The 12,354-nt window shown below is 40.9% G+C and overlaps 1 long non-coding RNA gene across 1 annotated transcript in view; it reads left to right on the top strand.

Moving 5' to 3' along the window:
* The first annotated feature begins 8,819 nt into the window (after positions 1–8,819).
* The window catches only part of LOC147914497 (uncharacterized), a 62,495-nt gene continuing 58,960 nt past the window's right edge, over positions 8,820–12,354 (top strand). Inside the window, exon 1 of the long non-coding RNA XR_015555219.1 lies at positions 8,820–8,975. This is a non-coding gene — a long non-coding RNA (uncharacterized LOC147914497). The remainder of the gene's footprint in view (positions 8,976–12,354) is intronic.

Here is a 12,354-nt window from a genome sequence, read left to right as displayed (position 1 = left end):
AGTAAGGGCTGAAAAATTATTGGGTGAATGAATGAAAGAATGAATAAATATCAGTCTCTTGGTGCTAATCATCCGGCAATGAACAAAGGATATGAACTTCCTGACCTTGTGGAGCTTACAATTTGGTGGGGGAAGAAGATAGATATTAAAAATTACATACACTTACATAATTAATCTTTTATATTATCTATTTTATAACTATATAACTAATCATTTAGCTATCAGTACTATAAGAGCTACTAAGGAAAAGCACACAGGGTGCTGGGCATGTTTAATAGAGGGACCTCACCCAGTTTGAGAGTGAGGACAGGTCTCCATTTTAGAATGAGACCTGCAGGATGAGTACACATTACACTGATAAAATTTGGGTGGGAAGCATTTACAGCTCTCCAAATATTATGGCATCTTTCATCTCTTGAGTCCAGCACAGTGTTTTGTGCCAAGTAAGTACACAATAAATGAGAATAAGTAAATCTAAAAAATGAATATTAAACACCTATTTTGAAGCAGGCACTGTGCTGTGTATCTTAGGGATGGAGTGGGTGGGTGCCAAGGATGTGGTGTGTGGCAGGGAGGAATTTCCCACAGCATCTTCCCCAAACCTCATGCACTCTCCTCAGTGCCCTGCCTCACTGTTGTCCCACTGTCTCTCAGCAGATACCCTTAGATGCCTCTTTTCAGACAAAGTGAGTCCATTGGCATGAACTTCCTCAACTTCCTGCCTCCACTCTATGAACTTCCTCTCTCTGTACTCTCCCTCGCCAACCTTATCACTAGCCCCAGAGGCATCTCTTCCCTCTCTGCAGCCTGATTTCATTACCTGTGCTGTTGATTGGATCCTCTTGGACCTCTTTCAGGACTGTGCTCAGACTGTTGAATCCAAAGGAACCCTCATCCTTCCTCTTTTTTGTTTACATCTTTGGTGGAATTTGACCCTATCGACTGTGTCTTTATTCCTGAAGTGCTCTCCAGCCTCAGGCTCTTTTAATGGCATAGCCTCTTAGTCTTCCTCCAGCTGGTGAATATTTTGTTATTCTCTGTCTCTTTTGTTGGCTCCTCCTCCTCCACTTGCCCCTAAAATGGTGGGGACACCAGGTTCTCTTCTCTGCCTTATTCTTTCTTTACACACTCCCCAGGAGATCCTACCTGCTCCTCTGACCGAAACTGCACCTACGTGCATATGGTGTCCAAATCCATATTCCAGACTAAAATTCATTCCTGGTCTCCAGAATCATTTATCTAACTGCCCTCTGGATATCCCTACTTGTACTTTGTACAGTTGCTTCAAATTCAGTCTGTCCAAAATTGGGCTCATTCTTTTCCCCACAAGCAGAACTTGTTTTTTTCCTATTGTAGTCTTTGCCTTGGTAAATAACACTGCTCTATATCCTGTCATTCCAACTGGAAAACTGATAGTCATCTTTGACTTTGCCCTTTCCTTTTTTCCTAATTCCTAATTGGTGAACAATTTGTGTGCATTCTCAAAGTCTCTTCTTTGTGTCCCTCCTATCTCTTCTGCTACTGATTTATTTCAGGCTTTCTTCATTTCTTACCTGAATCATTGCAACAGCCTTCTAACTGGGACTCCTCCTTCAGTCTCAGAAGTCTCCAATCCATCCTTCATGCTGCTATTAAAGTGAGCTTTCCAAGATACACATCTGATCATGTCTTTCTCACTTTAAAGCCTTCAATGATTCTCCATTGCCAGGGATGAACTCCAAACTCTTTAGGTGGCTTTCAAATCTGGACATTATCCCCACTCTGGTCTTACCTTTTTCTACGCCTCACCATATACTGTAGTTCTTCGTATTATTTCATGACTCCATGCTCTGCACTTGTGTTTTCCTCTATTTGGAAAGCTGTTTTCGCCTTTGACTGCCCCATAAAAATTTAGGCCCTTCTTAAAATTTAGTGCAAGGACCAAGCATTTCTCAGGTTTAAGAGCATATGCATGTCTGTATGTGTGCAAGTGATATAATTCACTAATATACACCCAGGATGCAAACCCAATTAATTTAAGAGTGGGGGAGGAAGATATACATATTATAACACTTTTTGGGGGCCTTTGATTAAGCGTATATCATCCTTCTTAAATTATCAGAAATAGCAACACAAGGGTCCTAACACATTGGTTAGAAATTCTTCTTCCACATAGTAGGCCCTCAGTAAAAATTGATGATTAACCAATTATCTGCATGCTAAAAAGGTTTCATAGCTCAATGATTCAAAGGGGGTTGGTTGGGGGTGGGGCACAAAGCTGTGAAACAGGCCCCAAAAAGAGTAAAGGAAAAATAGGAGGCTTTGGGTCTGTGGTTGGTTTCCTCATTGGTAGAGTCAAGTGACGTCTGGTCATTGGGTGGCAAATACCTATGTTGCCAGGGCAGTGGGTTGAACTTGGGTCTTCCTGACTATTCTGTGTCCTATCTTATTTTGGCAAAGTGAACTCACAAGTCAAAGGGCAAGTTTATTATCTTAAAGCTATCTCCTAGCTAGCTCTCTATTTTTCCTAGTGAAGATGAAAGAAAAGGTGGCACGAGAAGAAAATGGATGCAAGTCTGAGGATGCACAGGCTTCTGAAAACAAGTCTGTTTCGTGACTTTGAGAGTGCCTACCGAACCCCAATAAAGCCCCAGGAGTATCCTTGGTGCTTCCTTCTTGTTGGCAGAGTAAAGGCAGTTGGGGTGGAGATGAAATCCTGTGTTAATAAACAGGATAGAAGGCCTGACTCTTTCTTTTTTTTTTTTTTTTTGGATTTTATTTTGTTTATTGCAGTAACTTTGGTTTATAACATTGTAAAAATTTCAGGTGTACATCATTGTACTTCTATTTCTGCATAGATTACATCATGTTCACCACCAAAATACTAATTACAACCCATCACCACACACATGTACCCAATTATCCCTTTCACCCTCCTCCCTCCCCCCTTCCCCTCTGGTAACCACCAATCCAATCTCTGTCCCTATGTGTTTGTTTATTGTTGTTATTATCTACTACTTAATGAAGGAAATCATACGGTATTTGACCTTCTCCCTCTGACTTATTTCACTTTGCATCATGCCCTCAATGTCCATCCATGTTGTCACAAATGCCTGGATTTCATCGTTTCTTATGGCTGAGTAGTATTCCATTGTGTATATATACCACAGCTTTTTTATCCATTCGTCCCTTGATGGGCACTTAGGTTGCTTCCAAGTCTTGGCTATCGTGAATAAGGCTGCAATGAACATAGGGGTGCATGTACCTTTGCAAATTGGTGTTTTCAAGTTCTTTGGATAAATACCCAACAGTGGAATAGCTGGATCATATGGTAGTTCTATCGTCGATTTTTTGAGGAATCTCCATACTGTTTTCCATAGTGGCTGCACCAGTTTGCACTCCCACCAGCAGTGTATGAGAGTTCCCTTCTCTCCACAACCTCTCCAACACATGTTGTTTCCTGTCTTGTTAATTATAGCCATTCTGACGGGCGTGAGGTGATATCTCATTGTAGTTTTGATTTGCATTTCCCTGATAGTTAGTGATTTTGAACATCTTTTCATGTGTCTGTTGGCCATCTGTATATCTTCTTTGGAGAAATGTCTGTTCAGGTCTTTTGCCCATTTTTTAATTGGGTTGGTAGTTTTTTGTTGTTGAGATGCATGAGTTCTTTATATATTTTGGAGATTAAGCCCTTATCAGATGTATGGTTTGCAAATATCTTCTCCCAATTGTTAGGTTGTCTTTTCGTTTTGTTGATGGTTTCCTTTGCTGTACAGAAGATTTTTAGTTTGATGTAGTCCCATTTGTTTATTTTTTCTATTGTTTCTCTTGCCCGGTCAGATGTGGTGTTTGAAAAGATGTTGCTAAGACTGATGTCAAAGAGCGTACTGCCTATGTTTTCTTCTAGAACTTTCACAGTTTCAGGTCTTACATTCAAGTCTTTAATCCATTTGGAGTTAATTTTTGTGTATGGTGTAAGGTAAGAGTCTACTTTCATTTTTTTGCATATGGCTATCCAGTTTTCCCAACACCATTTGTTGAAGAGACTTTCTTTTCCCCATTGTATGTTCTTGGCTCCTTTGTCAAAGATTAGCTGTCCATAGATGTGTGGGTTTATTTCTGGGCTTTCGATTCTATTCCATTGATCTGTGTGTCTGTTTTTGTGCCAGTACCATGCTGTTTTGGTTACTATAGCTTTGTAGTATATTTTGAAATCAGGGAGTGTGATACCTCCAGCTTTGTTCTTTTTTCTCAGGATTCCTTTAGCTATTCGGGGTCTTTTGTTGTTCCATATAAATTTTAGGATTCTTTGTTCTATTTCTGTGAAAAATGTTGTTGGAACTTTGATAGGGATTGCATTGAATCTATAGATGGCTTTAGGAAGTATGGACATCTTAACTATGTTAATTCTTCCAATCCAAGAGCACGGAATATCTTTCCATTTCTTTGTGTCTTCTTCAATTTCTTTCAGAAATGTTTTATAGTTTTCGGTGTACAGATCTTTCACCTCTTTGGTTAAGTTTATTCCTAGGTATTTTATTCTTTTTGTTGCAATTGTAAATGGGATTGTATTCTTAATTTCTCTTTCTGTTACTTCGTTGTTAGTGTATAGAAATGCAACTGATTTTTGTATGTTGATTTTGTATCCTGCAACTTTACCATATTCGTTTATTCCTTCTAAAAGTTTTCTGGTGGATTCTTTAGGGTTTTCTATATATAAAATCATGTCATCTGCAAATAGTGACAGTTTCACTTCTTCCTTTCCAATTTGGATCCCTTTTATTTCTTTCTCTTGCCTGATTGCTCTGGCTAGGACTTCCAATACTATGTTAAATAGGAGTGGTGACAGTGGGCATCCTTGTCTGGTTCCTGTTCTTAGAGGGATAGCTTTCAGTTTTTCACCATTGAGGATGATATTAGCTGTGGGTTTCTCATATATGGTCTTTATTATGTTGAGGTACTTTCCTTCTATACCCATTTTATTCAGAGTTTTTATCATAAATGGATGCTGTATCTTGTCAAATGCTTTCTCTGCATCTATTGAGATGATCATGTGATTTTTGTTCTTCATTTTATTAATGTGGTGTATTACGTTGATTGATTTGCGAATGTTAAACCATCCCTGCATACCTGGAATAAATCCCACTTGATCATGGTGTACAATCTTTTTAACGTATTGTTGTATGCGATTTGCTAGTATTTTGTTGAGGATTTTTGCATCGATGTTCATCAGTGATATTGGCCTGTAATTTTCTTTTTTTGTGTTGTCCTTGTCTGGTTTTGGTATCAGGGTAATGTCAGCTTCGTAGAATGAGTTAGGGAGCTTCCCCCCTCCTCAATTTTTTGGAAGAGTTTGAGAAGGATAGGTATTAAGTCTTCTTTGAATGTTTGGTAGAATTCACCAGGGAAGCCGTCTGGTCCTGGACTTTTATTTTTGGGGAGGTTTTTGATTACTGTTTCGATCTCCTTACTGGTGATTGGTCTATTCAAATTCTCTACTTCTTCTTGATCCAGTTTTGGAAGGTTGTATGATTCTAAGAATTTATCCATTTCTTCCAGATTGTCGAATTGGTTGGCATATAGTTTTTCATAGTATTCTCTTATAATCTTTTGTATTTCTGAGGTGTCTGTTGTAACCTCTCCTCTTTCATTTCTGATTTTACTTATTTGTGCCTTCTCTCATTTTTCTTGGTGAGTCTAGCTAAAGGTTTGTCTATTTTGTTGATCTTTTCAAAGAACCAGCTCTTGGTTTTATTAATTTTTCTATTGTTTTTTTGGTCTCTATTTCATTTATTTCTGCTCTGATTTTTATTATTTCCCTTCTTCTACTGATTTTGGGCTTTGTTTGTTCTTCTTTTTCCAGTTCCTTTAGGTGCATTGTTAGATTGTTTATTTGAGATTTTTCTTGTTTGTTGAGATAGGCCTGTATTGCTATAAACTTCCCTCTTAGAACCGCTTTTGCTGTATCCCATAAATTCTGGCATGTCGTATTTTCATTTTCATTTGTCTCCAGGTATTTTTTGATTTCTTCTTTGATTTCTTCATTAACCCAGTCGTTGTTCAGTAGCATTTTGTTTAATCTCCACATATTTGTGGCTTTTCTGATTTTCTTCCTATAGTTGATTTCTAGTTTCATACCTTTGTGGTCAGAAAAGATGCTTGGTATTATTTCAATCTTCTTAAATTTATGGAGACTTGTTTTGTGGCCTAGTATGTGATCAATCCTGGAGAATGTTCCATGTGCCTTTGAAAAGAACGTGTATTCTTCGGTTTTTGGATGGAATGCTCTGTATATATCTACTAGGTCCATCTGTTGTAGTGTGTCGTTTAAGGCCAATGTTTCCTTATTGATCTTCTGTTTGGATGATCTATCCGTTGGTGTAAGTGGAGTGTTAAAGTCCCCTACTATTATTGTGTTACTGTCTATTTCTGTTTTTATGTCTGTTAATAATTGCTTTATATATTTAGGTGCACCTACATTGGGTGCGTAGATATTTACAAGTGTTATATCCTCTTGTTGGATTGTTCCCTTGATCATTATGTAATGCCCTTCTTTGTCTCGTTTTACAGTTTTTGTTTTAAAGTCTATTTTGTCTGATATGAGTACTGCTACCCCAGCTTTCTTTTCATTGCCATTTGCGTGGAGTATCTTTTTCCATCCCTTCACTTTCAGTTTGTGAGTGTCTTTAGGTCTGAAGTGTGTCTCTTGTATGCAGCATATATATGGGTCTTGTTTTTTTATCCAGTCAGCCACCCTATGCCTTTAATTGGAGCATTTAGTCCATTGACGTTTAAAGTAGCTATTGATAAGTATGTACTTACTGCCATTTTTTAACTTTTTTTTTTTTCCTCAGTGTTTTAGTAGTCCTTCTCTGTTCCTTACTTCTTCTATACAGAATTGATGGTCACTTTAGTTTGACCACTGTCTGAAAGCTGTACTCTTTAACTACCCTCCTCCCTCCTTTTATGTTTTTGATATCATATCCAACCTATATTTTGTGCATTTGTATCCATTACGTTCTAATCGTGGAAATACATAATTTTTCCTATTCGTGGTCTTCTCTTTTCCCCTTAAATCAGTCCCTTTAACATTTCTTGTAACACTGGTTTCTTGGTGACAAACTCCTTTAATTTTTGCTTATCTGGGAAAATTTTGATCTCTCCTTCCATTTTGAACGATAACCTTGCTGGGTAGAGTATTCTTGGCTGTAAGTTTTTTCCTTTTAGCACTTTAAATATATCATGCCATTCTCTTCTAGCCTGTAAGGTTTCTGCTGAGAAGTCAGCTGATAGCCTTATGGGGTTTCCTTTGTATGTAACTTGACATTCTCTTGCGGCTTTTAGGATTCTCTCTTTATCTTTAATTCTGGACATTTTGATTATGATGTGTCTTGGTGTGGGCCTCTTTGGGTTTATCTTGTTTGGGGTTCTCTGTGCCTCCTGTACCGGGATGTCTGTTTCCTTCCTTAGGTTAGGGAAGTTTTCATCTATTATTTCTTGAAATAGATTCTCTGCCCCCTTGTCTCGCTCTTCTCCTTCCGGGACACCTATAACACGGATGTTAGTGCGCTTGATGTTGTCCCAGAGGTCCCTTAGACTGTCCTCACTCTTTTTAATTCTTTTCTCTTTTACCTGTTCACCTTGGGTAATTTCTTCTAGTCTTTCTTCCAGCTCACAGATCTGTTCTTCTGTATCCTCTACTCTGCTTTTGAGTCCCTCTAATGAGTTTTTCATTTCCAGTATTGTATTCTTCATTTCTGATTGGTTCTTTTTTATATCTTCCATTTCTTTGTTGACATTCTCACTGAGTCCATCTATTCTTCTCCCCAGATCAGTGAGCATCCTTAACACTCTTAGTTTGAACTCTCTGTCAGGTAGGTTGCTCATTTCTGTTTCACTAAGTTCCTTTTCTGGGGTTTTGTCCTGTTCCCTTACTTGGAATGTATTCTTTTGCCTCTTCATTTTGCCTCTTTCCCTGTGCTTGTGTCTACATATTAGGTAGGTCAGCTACGTCTCCTGCTCTTGGATAGGTGACCTTATGTAAGTGATGGCTTAGGAGGCTTCCAGTGTGCTTCCCTCAGTTCTCAATGTTCCAGGGGTGACCCCTATGTGGGCTATGTGTGTCCTTCTGTTGTGGCCTGTTTGCTCTCCCTGTAGGCGCCCAGGGAGGCTGAGTTATGCTCCTGGCCAGCTGTTGTAATGCTCAGCTGCTTGTAGTTGTTGTGGGCCCTTCAGTCTCTTTATCAGCTGTGGGGAGCCCCAGCACAGTTGGCTGCAAGTTCTAATACCACATTTGTGTTGCAGTATTTCTTTTAAGTGAGTAGGCCCCCACCGTGTCAGGTTGTTAGGCTCAGGGCCTTACAATTGCTGTAAGCCTCTAGCCTATTAGGTGTCTTGTCAGCTCTCTGAGGATTGCAGCTGGGTGGGGCTGCCCTCAGGCACAGGAGCACCCAATTGTTTCAGGTTTTGGAAGGTGGAGCAAACCTCCTATGTGGGTCTTTGAGAAGTACAAGTCTTCTGTGGCTGAGAAGCCCTGCCGCCCACAGGTCCACACACACAGTCAACACAGTCCTGCCCCGTGTGAGCGCCCCGACCTCCCCAAGTGGACCCAGTCTCTCCACGGCGGGAGCCCCACACACTCTGCCACCGCCCCACACTCTCCACCCACTCCTTGTGCACACCCTGCCCCGCTCAAGTCAGCTCAGTTGCCAGGCTGCAGAGAATCCAGTCACCAATCTATGCAGGCCCACACGTTGCCTGAGGGCTTGTTGTTGGGTGGGGCTAGTCTCTAGGGTGGGCTGCCTGCCCTGGCTGAGCTGGATTAAATCGGTGCTCTAGCGGGTGGGGCAGACCCTGGGCTAGCAGGCCTCAGGGAGAACTCCAATGGCGTCTGTGTCAGCACGCTCACACCAGGCCACAACAATGGCCGCCGCCAATGTCCCAGTCCCTGGAGAGGTCTCACCCCTCACTGAGATGCACTCAGGGTCTATTAGGTGAGTCTCTTGTCACCGAAGCACCGTGCACCTTTCTTTCTGGTGATTTTAGGATGCTTTCTGGAACGGGTGAGTTTATGCGCGGGCCCTTTAAGAGCCAGTTTTAGTTTCTTTGTGAACCGGGTTTTCTGGGGGTGCTACCCAATGCTTTAGTAGCAGGCAAAGTCAGATATTATGCTGCTGGTCTCAATTGTGCTGGGTCCACAAAATGCCCACAGCGGGGGCGCTCCCCGGCTCAGGGCCCCGCGCCTCCAGGGAGGCTGCGTACCTGTGCGCTGCTCCCGGCGGCCGTGAAGCTGGCGGCTTGTGACGGCGGCGTTTTTCCTCTCCAGAAGGGAGTCTCTGCCTCTTCCACCTCAGTTAGGATTGTCCGTTGTTGCAGGAGTTCCTCTTATCCAGTTTTCAGTTCTGTCTCAGGGGTAATTTTTCCACGAGTAGTTGTAAATTGGCTGTGTCCACGGGAGGAGGTGAGTTCAGAGTCTGCCTACGCCGCCATCTTGACTCCGCCCCCTCGGCCTGACTCTTTCTAAATGTGCAATTTGCTAATAAAACCACTCATTTAGTTTAGCAAAGCCATGGGTTTAGCCAGACTTTGGTTTTATAGGTTTAACATAATTTCAGCATCCTTTATTGTAATCTAGCTCTTAAAGTTTTTGACCTTCGGAATCTTGAGAAGAAACAAAGTAGGTAATATATTGTACATATAAAAAGTGGAGGTGAGTGCTGGCCAAGTGGTGCAAGCGGTTAAGTGCACGCGCTCCGCTGCGGTGGCCCGGGGTTCCCTTGTTCGGATCCCGGGCGTGCACCGATGCACCGCTTGGCAAGCCATGCTGTGGTGGCATCCCATATAAAGTGGAGGAAGATGGGCACGGATGTTAGCCCAGGGCCAGTCTTCCTCAGCAAAAAAAAACAAAAGAGAAGGATTGGCAGATGTTAGCGCAGGGCTGATCTTCTTCACACACACACAAAAAAGTGGAGGTGAAATTGTCAATGGAAATTTTACAGTAAAGAGTAAGTCGGAAGCAGATTTCAATTTTGTTCTCAAATTAATTTTAGTCTGGGAGAGCTTTAGAGTAACAAACCTATTTGTTCAGCTACGTAAAATGCCAAACTCCAGGTAGGCAGTCCAACTCTCTAATCCTGTCAGGTTTCCTCCCATGAAGAGAAAAAAACCCAGAGAACTTGCTGGGGCTGCCTTGGAGAATAATTTTACATCAGTGTGACTTTGAAGTGGAGCTCTTGTTGATCCTGCTAAATCTCTGTTAGAGGAGAAGAACCGCCACCTCATCGTTGAGCTTTAACGTGTTGCGTAGCTCAAACGCCATTCATGGGGGTGACGAGAAAATCTGCTCTTACCATCAGGGCTCCTTCTTGGCAGCACAATACTTGGATCACTTCCATCATGGACTCTCATGCCCTGTTGTAGGGGTTCCTTTGCATCTACGAGATGGAGAATCTTGCTTGTCTAAGGAATCTCAGTGTTAATTAGTCCACCTCGCTTCTTTCTCAGGAAACCATCCACAGGTCCAGAAAAGCCAACTATTTCCTCATCTCAGAGCTAAACCAATCTAGCATTTTCCAACATCTTTGCAGACGAGAATTTACATTGATTTAATTTTATGGTTTTTAATCTCCCTGAGACATCCAGGATGGCTCACGTTCAGTTTGAGAGGCAGGAGTTAGGACCTGAGCAGGCCTCCCCACGAGCCTTGTGGGCTGGTAGTGCTGGGTTCGTGCTCAGCCGCTGAGGTCTGGTGAGTGTATTCCCCATGGGCTTGCTAGACACTGATGTGTACACGATAAGGCTGATTGGTCATTTATAGTGAGAAATGTCCCTGGTGACGCTGGATACTTGAAAGTTGGCAGGTACTTTCACTCCCAGAAGGTTGCCTAGTAGGTACGAAACAAGAGCCGGGACAATCGGGGTCACTCAGGACTTTTTCAGGCGGTGGGGTGACTGCCCCTCAGTGGAAGGTTCCTCTTCAGTCCTCAGCCTTACTCCTTTTTATAATTCAGTTCTTTCCTTCCTTGACAGGACTCAATAAACCTTGACAAATTCTTACCTTTAAAGAGTTAGTTCACATATGCTTTCTTCAGGTATGTTGATGCTGCTGATAAGCCTGAAGATTTTGTTTACATTTCATCAAGACCCAATTATTTTTTCCAGCTTCCCTCTTCTGTTTTGGATGTGGAAGATACAAGCCTTCTGCAGATATCAGATGTCACTTGCCTTGTTGCTTCCAACCAGTTTAACCCTTTGGATTCAGGGGTTCCTGACTCTCTACGTATTAACGACAGCAGATGGTTGCCTTTTTTTTTCCAGAGGAAAGTGTTATTTAATTTAATAAGTGAAAATATAGGAGAGGAAGAAAGTGGGCATCACTGAATCTTGGATTCCTCAAGTGCAATTCTAAATTAAAGTGAATTACAGTATATTTTGTTTTGAGAATTTTACAACACAATTGGCAATAATAAGATACTAAAAACAGGTTAGAAAATGTCTGACTTAGAATAATTACAAAATGATTGAAAAAAATTTTTCATTTGGGAAACTCAAAAGGAATATTGAAACTTGTTACAAGATACACTGGAAGAGAATACCACATTAATAACAGCAAAATAAGCAAACAGAAAGTGTGAGAACACAGACGAGGAAAACTATTAAACATTCTGAAAATCACAAACGTGAACTTGATCAAATAGAAATGCCAACCAAGTTCTTGGGGAGAAAGATTCAACACCATAAAGACGTCAATCCTCTCTAAGTTAACCTATGCACGCAATGCAATTCCAATAAAATATTGTACAGTTCTGTAAAGAACAAAGAAGCACAAATATCCAGGAAACCTCTGATAAAAAAAAGAGCAATGAGAAGAGTGAATTCTATCAGACATTAAAACATATTATAAAGCTTCTATAATTAAAATAGTATAGTGTTGGTTCATAGAGAATGAAATAGTGTAATCCTAACTGCCAATGGATATAGAAAATATGATACAGGCAGCATCTGAGTTTAGTAGGGAAAAGATAGAATTTTGTTTTGTTAATTTGAATAGTATAAAGAACTTCTATATAACCTTTCCAAAGATTTACTGTATCACTCCCATTCCCTCTCCTCCCCCCCTACATACACACAGGCACGCACACATACATACAATTTATGTATATATATATTTTTGAACAAATTGAGAAGAGTTGCACATGTCGTGCTGCTTTACCTGATAATATTTCAGTGTGTATTTCTTAAGAATTAGAATATTCTCATATGTATCCACAGTATAGTTTCAAATTTAGGACATTTAACATTGATATAGCTCTTTAATGTACAATCCACTTTCCAGTTCTGTCAGTTATCCCACTGATGTCCTGCCCAGCAATT

Source organism: Ceratotherium simum, chromosome 19 (assembly GCF_057802395.1).
Source record: "Ceratotherium simum simum isolate JZ-2026a chromosome 19, ASM5780239v1, whole genome shotgun sequence".
In the NCBI taxonomy this organism is placed as follows: Eukaryota; Metazoa; Chordata; class Mammalia; order Perissodactyla; family Rhinocerotidae; genus Ceratotherium; species Ceratotherium simum.
Note: the sequence above shows the minus strand (reverse complement) of the source record. Positions and strands in the feature narration are given on the sequence as shown.